Genomic DNA, 17,723 nt, shown 5'->3' with positions numbered 1-17,723 from the left:
AACCCGATTCCAAAAAAGTTAGGACACTGTACAAATTGTGAATAAAAAAGGAATGCAATAATTTACAAATCTCATAAACTTATATTTTATTCACAATAGAATATAGATAACATATCAAATGTTGAAAGTGAGACATTTTGAAATGTCATGCCAAATATTGGCTCATTTTGGATTTCATGAGAGCTACACATTCCAAAAAAGTTGGGACAGGTAGCAATTAGAGGCCGGAAAAGTTAGATGTACATATAAGGAACAGCTGGAGGACCAATTTGCAACTTATTAGGTCAACTGGCAACATGACTGGCTATAAAAAGAGCCTCTCAGAGTGGCAGTGTCTCTCAGAAGTCAAGATGGGCAGAGGATCACCAATTCCCCCAGTGCTGCGGCGAAAAATAGTGGAGCAATATCAGAAAGGAGTTTCTCAGAGAAAAATTGCAAAGAGTTTGAAGTTATCATCATCTACAGTACATAATATCATCCAAAGATTCAGAGAATCTGGAACAATCTCTGTGCGTAAGGGTCACGGCCGGAAAACCATACTGGATGCCCGTGATCTTCGGGCCCTTAGACGGCACTGCATCACATACAGGAATGCTACTGTAATGGAAATCACAACATGGGCTCAGGAATACTTCCAGAAAACATTGTTGGTGAACACAATCCACACTCAAAAAAATGATTCTTGCCACTATTTGAAATTAAGCAAAAAAATCTAATAAAACATATTTAAAAACTAATAAAAATACCTATTATTACTCCAAATTACTTTTATACAACATGAATGAAATGGATACAAGACCAACCTGATCAAATTACATAAACTATACTTAATTTGTTGCCATAAGGCGCAAATGCAAGTGTTGCGCATGCTCACTGAAGTCTGAGTTCAAAATACAACAACTGAAGGCGCAATGGCGATCTACTGTCTGACTCGGCGAAAAGGAGGATTTGGATGAACAGATGTGGATGTTTTACAAGGTAAGATATGTTTATTAATGATTTAAACTTAAACAATAACCATGTTTATGTTTATTCTATCTTGTTTTCTTAGTTTTAGCGTGAAGGCGCATTTTTGCTAAAGCGAATTGACCGTTATTAACTTTTATTTTAGGTCTTCTCATCTGTAAAAGGAGTAATATATGTAACTGTGCTCATTTTAAGATAACGTTATGCTGTCGACTTGACGGTGCACCGTGCATCATATTCGCATTTAGATAGATTACAAGTTATTATTATTATTATTATTTTTTTAATAACAGATTCGTCATTTCAGCGTTCTTTGCTAACGTTTTGCTTTGCAAATAAGACAAAACGTTGCTCAAACACACTTCATTATTGTAACTTCTACGTTATCTACGTTAATGAATACGTTATCTATATATTATATTGTCTTACAAGTATTTGTAAATTTGCTCATTTCGAGATACTTTTACAAGTAAGTTATATATATAAATACCTGCTTTGTCATCTCGATGTGCATTTTACTTTGCTTGAAATATAGTTTTGAAATATACCAAAACATTGACAAGAGTGTGTTTGTCATTCAACTGTATATAAACTAAAAAAAAATAAAAATCCTGTTAAAAGTCGTGTCCATGAAAGGGAACATGAATTCTTTTCAAGTCGTAATTTCATTAAAAATATATAAATAATAATAATAAAGTGTATGTCATCTTTGTTATTTCAGAAACCTCATCAGTGGGACAATAACTCAATTATGGTATGTGTAATATTTTTTCATATTTCTTGTATTAAAACTAAAATTTACTCGTTTAATTTCTTTGTAAAATTGTTGATGTCGATTTTCTGTTTTTTGACTTTCAGATATGTGAGTTTTGTGGAAACGTAAAGTGTGTGGAAGAAGCATCACAGAAGTATCCAATATGTTTAAGTAACTGAAACATTCTAAGATTAAACTTGGACATTTTGAGGAGAGATTCAGTCAACCTGTTCACAGTAAATTAAGTAAGTGTTTTTGTTATTTACATTTACATTAGATTTTTTTTGCAAATTACTATAGTTTCCTCTACAGTAGGCCTCCACCTCTTCTTTCTTCCTTTTTTCCTCTCAGATAAAAGCAGAATTAATGCGGATAACGACTGTGCCACTTCTGTCAACGTTCATAGCAGCTGGACAGATACACTGTTGATCAAATGAAAGTTTTCAGCAGAAAAGGAGCTTCTGGACAAAAGATATCACACACATTGCAGTTGCAGACAAGGTGTGGTAAATTACGTTACCGTTCTTTGGAACTAATTACAAAAATTGAACTATAATCATTCACTGTTTTTAATATTGTGTCATATTTTTCAGTGCGAAGATATACACTTCAAATGAGTCTGTGTTATAAAGAGTCTGTGTGTGTATCTCAATGGGGACATTACAACACTTCCAGTTCTCCAGAATTCTTCCAGAATTCCAGGTTTGTACTGTATATATTTTTTTGTAATGACCTACACATATAGTATAATGCTGTGTGCTGCCAATATTTCAGTGAAACTAAACAAGGTGTTATATATTTATTCATTCATTCATTTACTTGCTTAGGACTGCAATCCTGAAGGAACTGAGGGAGGAATTTCTGAGACTACTCTGGGCCCTTTTGTGACCCTTAAAGAAAGCGCTGAGGATGAGCCAGTGGATGTTGGCGTAGTACTACAACTACTACAAAAAACTACTACAACACTTAGGAGTTTTTCCTTTGGATGCTGTTTGCTGTTTGGATTGATCTACGCAATCAAGCTATGCTCCGAGTCTCAAATTCACTTTTGAATTCTTCCAGAAGGTACTGATGAATTTAGATTTTAGGACCTCACATAGATGTTTCGATACACTGGAAGGACTTAGAAACTTTGAAACCTAAGAAACATTGAATTGAAGACTATGATCGATGACACTATGAACCAATGACACTAACTCAAATCAAGAGACTACATCTAATGCACCTTCTGGCTTCCTCTAACTCTGATATTTTTAAAGGGTTAGTTCACCTAAAAATGAAATTTCTGTCATTAATTACTCACCCTCATGTTGTTCCACACCCGTAAGACCTTTGTTCATCTTTGGAACACAAATTAGGTTATTTTTGATGAAATCCGTGAGCTATCTGACCTCAGATAGACTGCAACACAACTACCACTTTCAAGGCCCAGAAAGGTAGTAAAGACATTGTTAAAATAGTCAATGTGACTGCAGTGGTTCAACCTTAATGTTATGAAGTGACAAGAATACTATTTGAGCGCAAAAAAACAAAACAAAAAAAACGACTTTCTTCCCTTTTATGTCAGTCTCCTACGCAGCTGAGGTTGTACACGCATAATATCTTAATTTGTGTTCTGAAGATTAATGAAGGTCTTAGGGGTTTGGAGCAAAATTAGGGTGAGTAATTAATGAAAGAAATTTAATTTTTGGGTGAACTAACCCTTTAACAGAGATGTTAGCCCTTGTGCTATTCCTTGTCCAGGAAGTTAACTTGTGAGTAGGACACTTCGGCTGCTGAATGTCTAAATGCTGAAATGTGACAGATAACAGAAAACCTGTTATATGTAAAGTCAAATATAATCCCTCAAATTGCTTTTCTTTTTTCCCCAAGTGTCCTGATTGTTTTTTTTTTTTTTTTTACACGTTTACAAGGAATGTAACCATTTACTGCTATGTTTCAAGTTTCAGACAAGCAAAAGCACAAACTGACTACCATACTATGCAAAGAGATGTCGAAATGTTACCTTGAATATATGAAAATAATGCTTGATGTTGAAATTTGGTTCCTTGTTGATCTATGAACTTTTTGGCACACAGACTTAAAACTAAAAAGTCAAACAAGGAGCCATAACCATTGTGTTAGTTTCGGAGAAAGCACAAAACTGCTGTAAACAGTTGTCTTAACTTGTGAAATACTGCATTATGTTCTATTTTTTGTCAGATTGGATGTTTCTTATTATTCCTGCAGCAATTGAGACAATACATTTTTATGAATGTAACATGTGTTTGACCATTTATTTAATATAAATAAATTAATTTAAGGTAGTTATATAAAGCAAGTAAGAATAAGTTATATTAAAAGAGTAAGTTTTATGTATTACACAAGCTTAAATTGCAGTTTATCAGTTAACATAACCTTTATTTAATTAATTCAAGTCAACTGAACATGATGGGGAAGCTTAAGTAAAAGTTAACTTTTTTACATTGGATTTATGTGATTAAAATGGATGGAAATTTTATATGCAATTGAATTACATAAGTTTTAATTTTTGGGGTTAAATATTTTTTTGAGTGCACCGTGCCATTTGCCGTTGCCGGCTAAAACTCTATAGGTCAAAACAGAAGCCCTATCTAAACGTGATCCAGAAGCGCAGGCGTTTTCTCTGGGCCAAGGCTCATTTAAAATGGACTGTGGCAAAGTGGAAAACTGTTCTGTGGTCAGACGAATCAAAATTTGAAGTTCTTTTTGGAAAACTGGGACGCCATGTCATCCGGACTAAAGAGGACAAGGACAACCCAAGTTGTTATCAGCGCTCAGTTCAGAAGCCTGCATCTCTGATGGTATGGGGTTGCATGAGTGCATGTGGCATGGGCAGCTTACACATCTGGAAAGGCACCATCAATGCTGAAAGGTATATCCAAGTTCTAGAACAACATATGCTCCCATCCAGACGTCGTCTCTTTCAGGGAAGACCTTGCATTTTCCAACATGACAATGCCAGACCACATACTGCATCAATTACAACATCATGGCTGTGTAGAAGAAGGATCCGGGTACTGAAATGGCCAGCCTGCAGTCCAGATCTTTCACCCATAGAAAACATTTGGCGCATCATAAAGAGGAAGATGCGACAAAGAAGACCTAAGACAGTTGAGCAACTAGAAGCCTGTATTAGACAAGAATGGGACAACATTTCTATTCCTAAACTTGAGCAACTTGTCTCCTCAGTCCCCAGACGATTGCAGACTGTTATAAAAAGAAGAGGGGATGCCACACAGTGGTAAATATGGCCTTGTCCCAACTTTTTTGAGATGTGTTGATGCCATGAAATTTAAAAGCAACTTATTTTCCCCTTAAAATGATACATTTTCTCAGTTTAAACATTTGATATGTCATCTATGTTGTATTCTGAAAAAAATATTGAAATTTGAAACTTCCACATCATTGCATTCTGTCTTTATTCACAATTTGTACAGTGTCCCAACTTTTTTGGAATCGGGTTTGTATTTTTTTTCCTACTATGGAAGTCAATGGTGCCCCAAAGCAGCCTGGTCACAAAATTTCTTCAAAATATCTTCCTTTGTGTTCAACAGAACAAAGAAATTTATACAGGTTTGGAACAACTTGAGGGTGAGACAGAATTCTCATTTTTGGGTGAAATTTCCCTTTAAATTTTATGAAGCGATGTAAGCGATGCACATAATTTACCACTTTATTTACAAAATATTAATCTCCAACACACGTTCACGCAAAGTCTGTTTTCCCATCAACAATGCACATGCATTGTGGTGCTCTCGTGAACACGCGATGGAGATTAATATTTTGTTAATAAAGTAGTATATTATGATTTTTTGAGCAAACGAAGCACTCACTTCACATGAATCACTTTTATGATGTCTTTACTACCTTTCTGGGGTTTGAAAGTGGTAGTTGCGTAGGCTGTCAATAGAGGGACAGAAAACTCTCAGATTTCATTAAAAAGATCATTTATATCATATATACATAATCTTTAGCAAATCTCAAAATGAAAATTCATTTTTTCTACTGCACATTATAATGTTGTGATGCCTAAATTCACTTATAGCACATACAACGAATGACTGTAGTTTATACTGTTTTTATTTTCATTAATTTACACAAAATAGCATAGAATTTTAATATCAGTCATTTATTGGTCATAACATGAATGTAATTATTGGCTTATTGGTGTGTTATGTTACTGATATTTTTAATGCTGTCAATGCATCAATATAGGCTTACCAACTTTTAGAAAAAATAAATAAATAAAGACAAGAAAATGCTTCCCATATTCCTATTGGCTGGAAAATTGATTTGCCACTTGGTAGAAGCTAGTCAAATAAGACAGATGCTCACATAGACAAGTTGCATTTACTTTGTGAACAATCAGTTTCGTAAGAATTTATCAAAGGTTTAACTTTCACAACATTACAAGAAAAACATGTTCAACTGTGTCAGGGATGTGCACTCTTGTCATTTTGACCACTTGAGTACCTGATACATGTACCTCATGATAAAGGCAAGTTCTGGATGCACTATATTGGTCTATGCATCATTTATACACTTTTGGACATTGCATCCGTTAGTGCACACGAACATTGCGTTTTTAAAATGTTGCCAAGTTAAAAATAGTTTATCTAAAAGACTTGTGTCTTCTGTTCAGACACAAATTGCCCAATATCCCAAACGAATTGCAAAGTAAGCCTCCATTTGACAGTGTATAGATGCTGGACTTTTCAAGCTTAAATATAAGCTGTGTTGTGTTTTTCATTATCAATTATTGTTGTTATTTCCATGTACTCATGGCCATCGCTAATCTCTGTGCCGATTATCTGTCCTGCACGTGATAACCACCAACTAAAGGTCATTTTTGTTTCCTCCTGGACACTTTATGCCACCACACCCTGATTTCCCAGGGTTAAGAGTCCCTTCTGTGGGCTTGCAGTCAACCTCAAGCCCCTGTGCCTGGATCTCACAAAAGCTCCCTTTGTTAGTATGAATGTCCAGCAGTCTGCAGACAGGAAAATGTCTGAGCAATACTGCTTTCCACTGGCAGGGCCTCACGACGCCACTGGCAGGGCCCCATGGCGCAGCTGGCAGGAGGCCCCACGGTGAAGTTGCTGCGGCTGTTGGTCTGGTCTTTCAGAGGAACGGCGAGAAGCCAACCGCTGGCACTGACGCCAAGTGGGTCAGCTCTGATCCCAGCCAGAGGGAGGCAGTGAGCACGGGAGAATGGAATAAGGATTAGAGGCAAAATAAGGTGACTTATAAAGATGTCAAAACTGTTCATTAAAACAGATTTTCTGGAACTTACACAGAAGATCTGGGTCTGTTTGTGCAGGTGATGGATTGATTCACCTCTATGAGCATCTGGACCGGCATACTAAGGAAAGCTAGTGCCTCAAAAACAGAATCGGAAACAGGTTTCCCAAACATTCCCCCCATCTGCTACTGGTCAAATAGATTGTCCCGATCCAATCTCACACCATTGGTAGAGCAATGAAGTGTTCAGCTGGTTGGTATACTCAAAATTGCAATGTTTTGAAACTGTCACAAAGTTTAACACTTTTCAGGTAGATTTTGAAACAGTGCGTATTTTAATGCTTACGTACTTTCACAGTTCACTTTTAAAAATGAGAAATGTCGTCTTCGTAACCAACTGAAATATGTATAAGTAGATGTCCTAAAATTACTAAAACTTAAAATAAAATGAAAAAATGACAAGTAATAAAAGTGACAAAAAGATCATTCAAAATATTAATTAATATTTTAATAGTATATAAATAGTAAAATAACATTAGACATTGTGTTATTCAGTTTAAAGGCCTCACGTGTGTACTTGTTTGCTTCTTTATATTGTTATAGCCAAGCTCACGTGAGCCTCTCCCAGTCTCAAGGCGGCTGATTGTGTCCACAGGTCAAACGTAGACAAACATACTATTTCCTCTCCCTTACTCACTTGTTACGCCTGAATGACTCAGAAAACACACAAAAACTGCACAATCATGCAAATACATAAACAATAGGCACCAAGAGGAGCTGAATAACCCACTAATCATCTATAAGTACCATATTTAACGCATCAAAAATCAAGCAAAATGATGAATGATACACAAAATAATTACTAGCCCAATTTGTCAGCACAAAAGCATGAAAACAAACATGATAAAGATTTACAAGCACCACATTTACAGTTGTAATCCATTATGTTCTCCTCCCCCTTTTCTCAGAAGTAACTATAATATATAACTACGGTAATATACACAAACACCATATATAAACACACACAAGATTTGAATGGAAAGAAAACTGCTCGATTCAGCTACTGGTTTTATCGTTTTAAGTTATTAATAATTAAGAATAAAACAACCACTAGCCGAATCAAATAGTTTTATCTCCCTTCAAATCTTCAGAATCAGACTTTTCCTCAAAAATGCGACCTATAGTTTCTGAGCTGAAATGATTCAAATGAACAAAATTTCAGAATTTCAGATAAATATGAAAAAGCAAAAACAGGCAAAAGACATTCTTCAGTTGCTTTTGATAAGAATATCTACTAAATTAATCAAAAGTTAAGTACTTAAATTAAAATGTGTAATTAAATGATTAATAATTAAATTATGCAAAAAGAGCAAAAGAATGTTAAATGCAAGTTAATATCTTAACTAATTGACATTTCAAAAGTAGTAAAACCTTGAGGATATAGGACTACTGAGCTTGATTGAAATGACTCTAAAAAATGACTCTAAATAAAAAAAAATATATATATATTTTTTTTTTTTTTTTTACTGAGCTTGATTGAAATGACTCTAAAAAATGACTCTAAATAAAAAAAAAAAAAATAAAAAAAAAAATAAAAAAAAAAAAAAATATATATATATATATATATATATATATATATATATATATATATATATATATATATATATTTTTTTTTTTTTTTTTTAATTTAGAGTCATTTTTTAGAGTCATTTCAATCAAGCTCAGTAGTCCTATATCCTCAAGGTTTTACTACTTTTGAAATGTCAGTTAGTTAAGATATTAACTTGCATTTAACATTCTTTTGCTCTTTTTGCATAATTTAATTATTAATCATTTAATTACACATTTTAATTTAAGTACTTAACTTTTGATTAATGTAGTAGATATTCTTATCAAAAGCAACTGAAGAATGTCTTTTGCCTGTTTTTGCTTTTTCATATTTATCTGAAATTCTGAAATTTTGTTCATTTGAATCATTTCAGCTCAGAAACTATAGGTTGCATTTTTGAGGAAAGTCTGATTCTGAAGATTTGAAGGGAGATAAAACTATTTGATTCGGCTAGTGGTTGTTTTATTCTATATATATATATATATATATATATATATATATATATATATATATATATATATATATATATATATATATATATATATATGTGTGTGTGTGTGTGTGTGTGTGTGTGTGTGTGTGTGTGTGTGTGTGTGTGTGTGTGATTCCTACTAATGAGCTCTAAAATACTTTTTATCCTTAACATGCTAAGAAATACATATACAGGGAGCAAAACAACAAAAACAAGAGAATGAAGCACTACACTGAATCTAAACATTTACATTTACTCATATGGCTTATACTTTCACCATTTTTTTTTTAACAACTTCCAATTGGAGGACTAATTGGATGACAAAAGTGTTCCTCCCCATTTTTGAGCATATGTAATTGAATCGTCTAAAATGTCAAACCACAGGGTGCTCTATGTTTGGCCATTAATTGGTGCAGTTGCAATGGTATTTTTCTGAATACAACAGAACTCTACACTTTAATCAGGTAAAGTTTTGCATGTTTTGCATTAACATAATTTATCATATTTTAACAGTTGGAAAAGGTTGTTAATGAACAATACTTCCTGAAGACATGTACGTTTAGGGGCAGTTCACAGAGAATGTGTTTTTTTTTAATTAAAATTAAACCTTAAATGCATACCTCAGGTCTTTATTGACCCGGGACATCATTCACTACCCTCCTTCTCATTCATTTTTTTAAAGTTAGACATCAACCTTCTTAGTATTCCTCAATCAATTCATTATGAACAATATAACAAGAAAAAAAAATCATAAAATTATAAAAGAATGCCTATTTTCCTATTCATTTTTTGTAAAAATTGTATAGGGTCGCTAACGACCCGAGGTGTGTATCAGTGTACGTATTTTTTTTTTTTCTGCACAACAATTGAAACTTTGATGACAGAATAAGCGCAGTTCACAAGGTGACAATGTCTGATACACAATGATGAAGTGACGTTTCATTCAGACAGAAAACAAAAGAATAGGCAAAACATGAAATGGCTCAGCGATTTACTGCAAAGGAAGTACTGAATGCAATCAAATATGAGTGTCTTTGTCACTGTTGCAGGATCTAGTGAAGGTATCAGCGATCAAAATATTGATTTTGAAGATGTTGAAAATGACAGATTTAAGAATATGTTTGAGATCACGAATGGGCTCATATTCGCGATCTCAAACATATTCTCAAAACTTGAATTTGCTGAACGTACTGGGAAATGAGCTCTGACGAGGACGGTGATGATGGCATAAAACATCTGCTCAAAATGAACCCTTCCAAGCTCCAAAAGGTAACAAAATATGCTTTATTTTATTCTTCTGTAATGGTTATTCTAACATTAGGAAAGTTTTATATTATATTGACAGGTGGCGATCCATCCATGTTAGATATAGATCCGGGTTGCTAAAGACCCGATTATGTAAGAATGATTGGTGAAACATTCATGCATAATTATTTTTTTTCTGTATCTACTGCAGTCTTCTTTAAGCTCTTAATTCAATTGTTTGATGGAAAAAAAAATCTTTTGTGCTTTTTATTACCAAATGTTTAGAAATATTTGCCAAATCTTCCAAATTTCTTTATGCTTTACCGATAAAAATGAATTTAACTGTAGTAACCAGAATTGGTTTTCTGGAGCGTCTATTTACACTGAGTGAAAATAGTCTGCCTTGTTGGCATAGGCTATTTACACTAACTCCGCCCACCAATGTCTGATTGGGCCACACAAAATTCAAAAAGACTCCCAGCAAACAAAAGCCACAGTGGCGTATCAGATCTAAAAAGCATTTATTTTCAATTATCTGAAAAGTGAAAAAGTGCCTAACGAGTGTTTAATAATAAAGTATTTATCGGGTAGGGTTAGGGTTAGGTGTAGGCTATATTGTCCTAATAAGGCAGCATCCATTTAATAATTTTATAATTTACATTCTATGTTATTATTGCATCCTGTTAAAGGGTTAGTTCACCCAAAAATTAAAATTAGCCCATGATTTACTCACCCTCAAGCCATCCTAGGTATATATGACTATCTTCTTTCAGACGAACACAATTGGAGATATATTTAAAAATATCCTTAGTACTCCAAGGTTTATGGTTGTGAATGACTGCCCACATTTTGAAGACAAAAAAATGCATCCATCCATAGAAAAAAAAAAATGAATCCACATGACTCTGGGGGTTAATAAAGGCCTTCTGAAGCGAAGTGTTTGTGTAAGACAAGTATCCTTATTTAAAACTGTATAATGTAATATATCTTCCGTGACATAGTACACAAAGCCATGGCGTTTTACACTAAGCCATGATGTACTATGCTATATCCTACGCTATAACGCATAGTATGTCATGGCATTGTATACTACGTTGCAGAAGTTAACGCTTTTTGGATGTACGCCGAATGCGTATGGCTGTCGTTATTTTACTTTATAAAGTTTTAAAGGGGTGATGAACTGAAAAATCAAATTTTCCTGGAGCTTTTGACATATAAGAGGTCATCATACTTTAAGAATATTCTGTAAGTTTTAGAGCTGAAAACTTCCTTGTTAGTCCAATAAAAGCTTTTATTGACACCAGACCCAGCAAACGACAGGATTTACAAAGTGGGGATCTATGACATCAAAGGGCAGCAAGCACCGCCTCCGCAGAAGAAGATCAACGCCTACTTCATCCCTGCCTGTTTAGCCCCGCCCACCGATTCACGCATGACATGCAAAAGAATAGGTAGCCTAAGTAACGTAGGCCTATGTGGTGCTAAACCAGATCGAGCTACCAAGCAATAAAAATGCTGTTGAGGATTACAAAATATTGCGCAGTGCCTGGACTCGACAGTGTTAAATCTAATGCCCGATCTGATATGTAATGATTTATGTACAGTCAGATGTTCTTTGTCTGTGTGTCAGTAAATCAAACTCGTGACTAAATGTCAACTTGCGTTGTTTCTCTTAGTAGGATGAAAATAATCTATCATTTAATGGTAATTAAATTATATAAAGAAAGCAATCTAAGAAAACTCCCTTTGCTATTGTTGGAGCAGTGCGCTGAAGAAACAGCGCAAATTTATCAGTGACTGACACGTAAAACTCCCATTTTATTCAACAAATCTTTTAGTTATATCGCGTTTGCAATGTTAGTGAAGATGAAAGCATTTGTTAGTGTACAGAAATTAAGTTGCAATGACGAGATCACTGCTTTCATGCGCTCAGCATGTCTGTGATCGGCTCAGTGTTCATCTCTGCAACCTTTCATGCCAAGATCTAAATATAATACCATAGATCTAAATGTAATGCAACACTTTTCATGATTAGTTAACCTTGAGAGCTGTAATAGTAAAAAACGTGCTAAAAGAGAGAGTAATACTTGGCTATTTCAAATGGAAAGATGTTAGCCAATCAGAGCAGTGGGCGTTTACACTGAAGTCTCACAGCAGACACGCCCCTTAAAACAGAGCGTTCAAATCAGAGGGCAAAAATCAGGGTAGGAAAAATGCCTTTTATTTATAAAATCAGACTCGATCGGAATCGGACGTTACCTCCCGATCAGGACTCGGATATATATGTATATATATTCTCATTATTTTTAACACATCTAGTGATGCGGTGGCACAGAGTTAGGCCTGTTTCACACTGCAAGCGTAAGCGGCGCGTGAGTAGCGCATATTTTTTTCAGCGTGCATGTCAACCAACGGATGCATTCACACAGGCAGCAGGAGCAGCTCGTAAAGCGTCAGGCAGGAGCGTCGCGTAAGCAGCAGTGCCGCGATCGTCTCGGCACCGAGTCTATCCCTGTGTCTCAATCAGCTCCCTAGGTCGTGAATCAGTATATAATGAAAGTGAATGTGGCTGATACCCTGATCAGTGCCCTGACTACTGAACTAGGGAGCTGATTGAGACACACGCTGCGCTGCTGACGCGTAATTAAAGTGAAAGCACACTTTTGATGGACAAAATAAATATAATTTCACACAAAAAGTGTTCAAAATGCACACAATACGCATGTCTAATGTGTTTTAACAAGAATTTGAGTATGACAGAAAAGAAAATTAAGAATCAAAAATAATAATAGAAGATTTACCCATTTAAACTTGTTTTTTATTATTCAGTTTGGGTTAAAGTATGGTGTATTATAAAAAACTAAAGTAAACTAGCCAGAAAATATGATATATATAAACTTTATTTTAGTTATTACACAGACTGCAGCATACCCAAATCAAACCAAATATATTTGTTTTTATATTAGCCTTTTTTACATTTACTGTTGCACTAAAGTGAAGTGAAGTGAACAATTTATGTTATTTATTACTTGATTGTTCAAGCTACCTCACAGAAGTGCTCTGTTTGTAATTAAATAAAAAATAAGGAACGTCCTGGATCTGTTTTTTTTTCTCGCTCTTCTTTATTCTTTTTTTGATGTATTATAGAAGTATCGGATCGGGACTCGGTATCGGCAGATACTCAAAATCAAATGACTCGGACTCGGACTCGAGGGCAAAAAAACCTGATCGGGACATCCCTAGTAAAAAGCATACTAACATTATAAGTGCACCCCAGGAAACATTATAAAAACAATAAACCAACGCAGTTCATGACCCATTTAAATAAGGATATTTGTCTTACGCAAAAGCATCGATTAGCTTCAGAAGGCCTTTATTAACCCCCTGGAGTCATATGGATTCTTTTTTTTTTTTTATGGATGGAAGCATTTTTTTGTCTTCAAAATGTGGGCAGCCATTCACAACCATTATAAACCTTGGAGGACAAAGGATATTTTTAAATATATCTCCGATTGTGTTCATCTGATAGAAGATAGTGATATACACCTAGGATAGCTTGAGGATGAGTAAATTTGGAATAATTTTTCATTTTTGACTGAACTATCCCTTTAATGTACAACAATACTGAGGTGCAAATAGTATCCGCCACTATTTAAGTGTTTAAAATGCTGCTATTGTCACTTAGTGTAAATAGCATCTATCGCTAAGAAAATATGCTATTTTAACTTAGTGCAAATAGCTGCTGCCTTTGTTTTCCCCCACAGTGGTCAGAAGCGTTCAAAGAACCGTTAGCATACTGTATTCCCAGGCAACACTTACAATATCTTGCAGGTCTTTAGTGACCAGAATATAAAATTAGCATTCAGCTGACAGGCTTGCTTTAGATGCCACAGACATGAAGGCCTGTCGTCAGCAAAGCCACGCCATCCTCGGAGTAAAAATACAGTTTTGTGGATTCAAAAACGACACGCTGCATTTTTATGGAGGGCAGGCGATTTCTGCCGAGTCATTGGCCTCTCCAATTCCATACTTTTCCCTAGCGCACAATCACCCCTTTTCCTCCTAGTGAGAGAAAAACACAGAAATGAGTGTGACGTGAGGTGGGCTGAAGCCTAGACACTGAGATCATAGGAAACCGTGTGTGTATGTGGGATCTCCAGGGAAGGTTTTTTTCTCAGTTCCGAATCCCAAATCAGCACTGTAGCCTACAGCCACATCCATCCACATGGAAATACAGAAGCAACACTTAGTGCTACATACGTCATTTACAAATGCAAGCATGGCATCTTCATGCAAATTACACTGCAGGTCTGAAAAAACACAAACCAGCTGTGCGAAATCTGAATAACAATAAGAAAAGCATTCCCACTGCAGCAGCACTGGAATGCAAATGGACCTTTACAATGTTTCTTTGTAAAACTTGTTGCTTAATTAAGTCTGTTAACCACAATGATTTTGGTTCTTACATGACGTTCCTAATGTAGGCAAGTTTTGGGTCTTTTTGACTGGTGCACTCCATAAAAGAGTGCTTGTTCGATTTAACTCATTAAAATGGATAAATGCAATAATTCTTATACATTTTGTCACAGTTTTTAATTTAAATGTGTGCAATTATAATTTGTACAACCAAATATGTATTTTTAAATGTAACATCATCCATACATGTGTAGTTTACTTGACTTAGTATACCGAATAAAAAAAATTACTAAATATATAATATTATTATTGATTAATCTTAGTCATTTGTTTATTTCTTTTTTATTCCAGATGAATGTTGTTCAAAAGTTTGAGGTCAGTAAGATTTTTTTCAAGTAATTAATACTTTTATACAGCAAGAATGCATTACATTGATCAAAAGTGACAGTAAAGACTAACACTGTTAAAAAAGATTTCTATATTTATAGAAAAGATTTCTAAATAAATGCAGTTTTTTATTATTTCCACCAAAATATTAAGCTGCAAAACTGTTTTCAACATTGATAATAATACGTTTCTTGAGCACCAAATTAGCATATAGTACAGTGATTTCTGAATGATTATGTAACAATTTATTTTAAATTGACCTACTATTTCACAATATTACTGGATTTTTTATTTAAAAAAAAAAAAAAAAAAAAAACAGCCTTGGTGAGCATAATAATCTTTCAAAAAATAAATAAATAAATAAAAACAAAACCCCAACTTTTGAATGATATTAAAGGTGCCCTAGATTCAAAATTTGAATTTACCTTGGCATAGCTGAATAACAAGAGTTCAGTACATAGAGAAGACATACATTGAGTTTCAAACTCTTTCTTATGTAAATCTCATTTGTTTAAAAGGCTTCCGGAAAACACGCGGATCTCAACATAACACCGACTGTTACGTAACAGTCGGGGTGTACGCCCCAATATTTGCATATGCCAGCCCATGTTCCCAACATTATGAAAGGCATTAGACAAGGGCAGCCAGTAACGTCTGGAGCAGCACAGGTGAATCAACAGACTAGGTAAGCAAGAACAACAGCGAAAATGGCAGATGGAGCAATAATAACTGACATAATCCATGATAGCATGATATTTTTAGTGATATTTGTAAATTGTCTTTCTAAATGTTTCGTTAGCATGTTGCTAATGTACTGTTAAATGTGGTTAAAGTCACCATCGTTCCTTACTGAATTCACGGAGACAAGAGCCGTCGCTATTTTCATTTTTAAACACTTGCAGTCTGTATAATTCATAAACACAACTTCATTCTTTATAAATCTCTCCAACAGTGTAGCATTAGCCGTTAGCCACGGAGCACAGCCTCAAACTCATAGAGAATCAAATATAAACATCAAAATAAATACTTTACTCACATAATTCGAAGCATGCATACAGCATGCATGACGAACATCTTGTAAAGATCCATTTGAGGGTTATATTAGCTGTGTGAACTTTGTAAATGTACTGTAATATAATCGAGAGCTTGTGTGGCAGGGAGCACGCGAATTAAAGGGGCGGCGCGCTGAAAAAAATCAGTGCATAGTTAATGATGCCCCAAAATAGGCAGTTAAAAAAATTAATTTAAAAAGATCTATGGGGTATTTTGAGCTGAAACTGCACAGACACATTCAGGGGACACCTTAGACTTATATTACATCTTTTTTAAAAAAAAGTTCTAGGGCACCTTTAAAAGTGTGCTATGTGTACAGTAGTAATTAACTAACACTACTATCTTACTTCAAAAATCTGTTAATAATATCTCTAAAAAAAATCTGTTAAAGAAAATCATTAATAACTCATTTGCAATTTACTTTAGTTACAGCCTAGTTGCCATTCTCTTTCAAAACCAAACTGTGTATATATAACCGAATAAATACATCCTCCTCGCAAATCAACGCTATTCTACATCTTTCTCCAGTTCAGCCATTTGTGGTTTCAGCTCCGGGGCTTGCAGGGTATTAAGCTATTAAGTGAGTCAAACCCTCAGAAAGATTGGAGTGCAGTCAACATGAAAATCACAACACTGCCATAAGCACACAGCCCATCATATTATAATGACAAGATAGAGGTAGCACAAAATGACTAAGAAGCCATTCACACAGGACACGTGAACTCTTTCTAACATGCCATGGACGTGATGCAATGGCCAAAAACAACAATACATTTACTATTCAATGTTTATTCAATGCCTTCGCCTGCCACAAAAAAGTCACGTCTTTGAATTATCTTCATTTGGGTACTGTTAAACCGTTTTAAAAAGAATATTTCACCATTTTTCACCTTACCTTCTTTAGGTTGGAAAAGTTGCAGAAGGGCTCTTGTAGATTGTCATTGAGCGTTTTAAGTCCAAACAAAATAACTCAAATCCAATGACAATGGAAACCCTGCAAAAGCAAAAAGAAGTTGTTAAGCACACTTTTCTTAAGGTGAGCGTACATCAGGTATATCCACTTTACTTTATTCTGACATTTAGAAATAAATGGCAATGTCAAGAAGAACAAAAAAAAAAAAAGAAGCTGTTTGAATGCACGTAACCTTAACCACAGCAGTCTCTCTGTGAGATTTTGGGAGTCTGTGCGTGTAAGCTTTAAGAATATTTAAATGACAATTTGCTGACTATTATTCTGTAGCGAAATGTGTCAACAAACCAGGTCACGGTTTTAAATGTGTGGTGTGCTGCTGTGTATGTGTCTAGTTCTAAGAAGTGTTCTGAGTCCACCCGCTAGTCTCTCCACTTGTCCCAGAGGTTCTGATTAGAGATGAAATCACAACTAAAACATCTGGGTCATTCTGAGTCTTCACACATACACACCCACCCAAATCATGGGCCTCCCACTGCACTGTGACAAAATACTGTCCCTCCATGCAAACATCTTGCTGTTACTCCTTTTGCCTCTAAACATAAATTGAGTCCAACCCAAAAGGGAAATCTAAGCTCTGAAGAACACG

The 17,723-nt window shown here is 34.9% G+C and overlaps 1 protein-coding gene and 1 long non-coding RNA gene across 5 annotated transcripts in view; one reads left to right on the top strand and one right to left on the bottom strand.

The window, feature by feature from the left end:
* Window positions 1-17,723, bottom strand: part of clocka (clock circadian regulator a) — a 91,748-nt gene that overhangs the window by 59,824 nt on the left and 14,201 nt on the right. For all 3 annotated transcript variants that reach the window (XM_048206665.1, XM_048206666.1, XM_048206667.1), the window contains exon 2: window positions 17,060-17,158. The gene's annotated coding sequence lies outside the window, so the exon portion shown is untranslated. The remainder of the gene's footprint in view (window positions 1-17,059; window positions 17,159-17,723) is intronic.
* Window positions 595-2,686, top strand: LOC125277992. 2 transcript variants are annotated; one of them, XR_007187030.1, is made up of 6 exons: window positions 598-978; window positions 1,688-1,720; window positions 1,825-1,965; window positions 2,072-2,221; window positions 2,314-2,422; window positions 2,548-2,686. It is a non-coding gene; the product is annotated as an uncharacterized LOC125277992 (long non-coding RNA). The 2 variants fall into 2 exon arrangements; XR_007187029.1 differs by having other exon boundaries at window positions 595-978; window positions 1,825-2,221.

Source organism: Megalobrama amblycephala, linkage group LG11 (assembly GCF_018812025.1).
Source record: "Megalobrama amblycephala isolate DHTTF-2021 linkage group LG11, ASM1881202v1, whole genome shotgun sequence".
Lineage (NCBI taxonomy): Eukaryota > Metazoa > Chordata > Actinopteri > Cypriniformes > Xenocyprididae > Megalobrama > Megalobrama amblycephala.
Note: the sequence above shows the minus strand (reverse complement) of the source record. Positions and strands in the feature narration are given on the sequence as shown.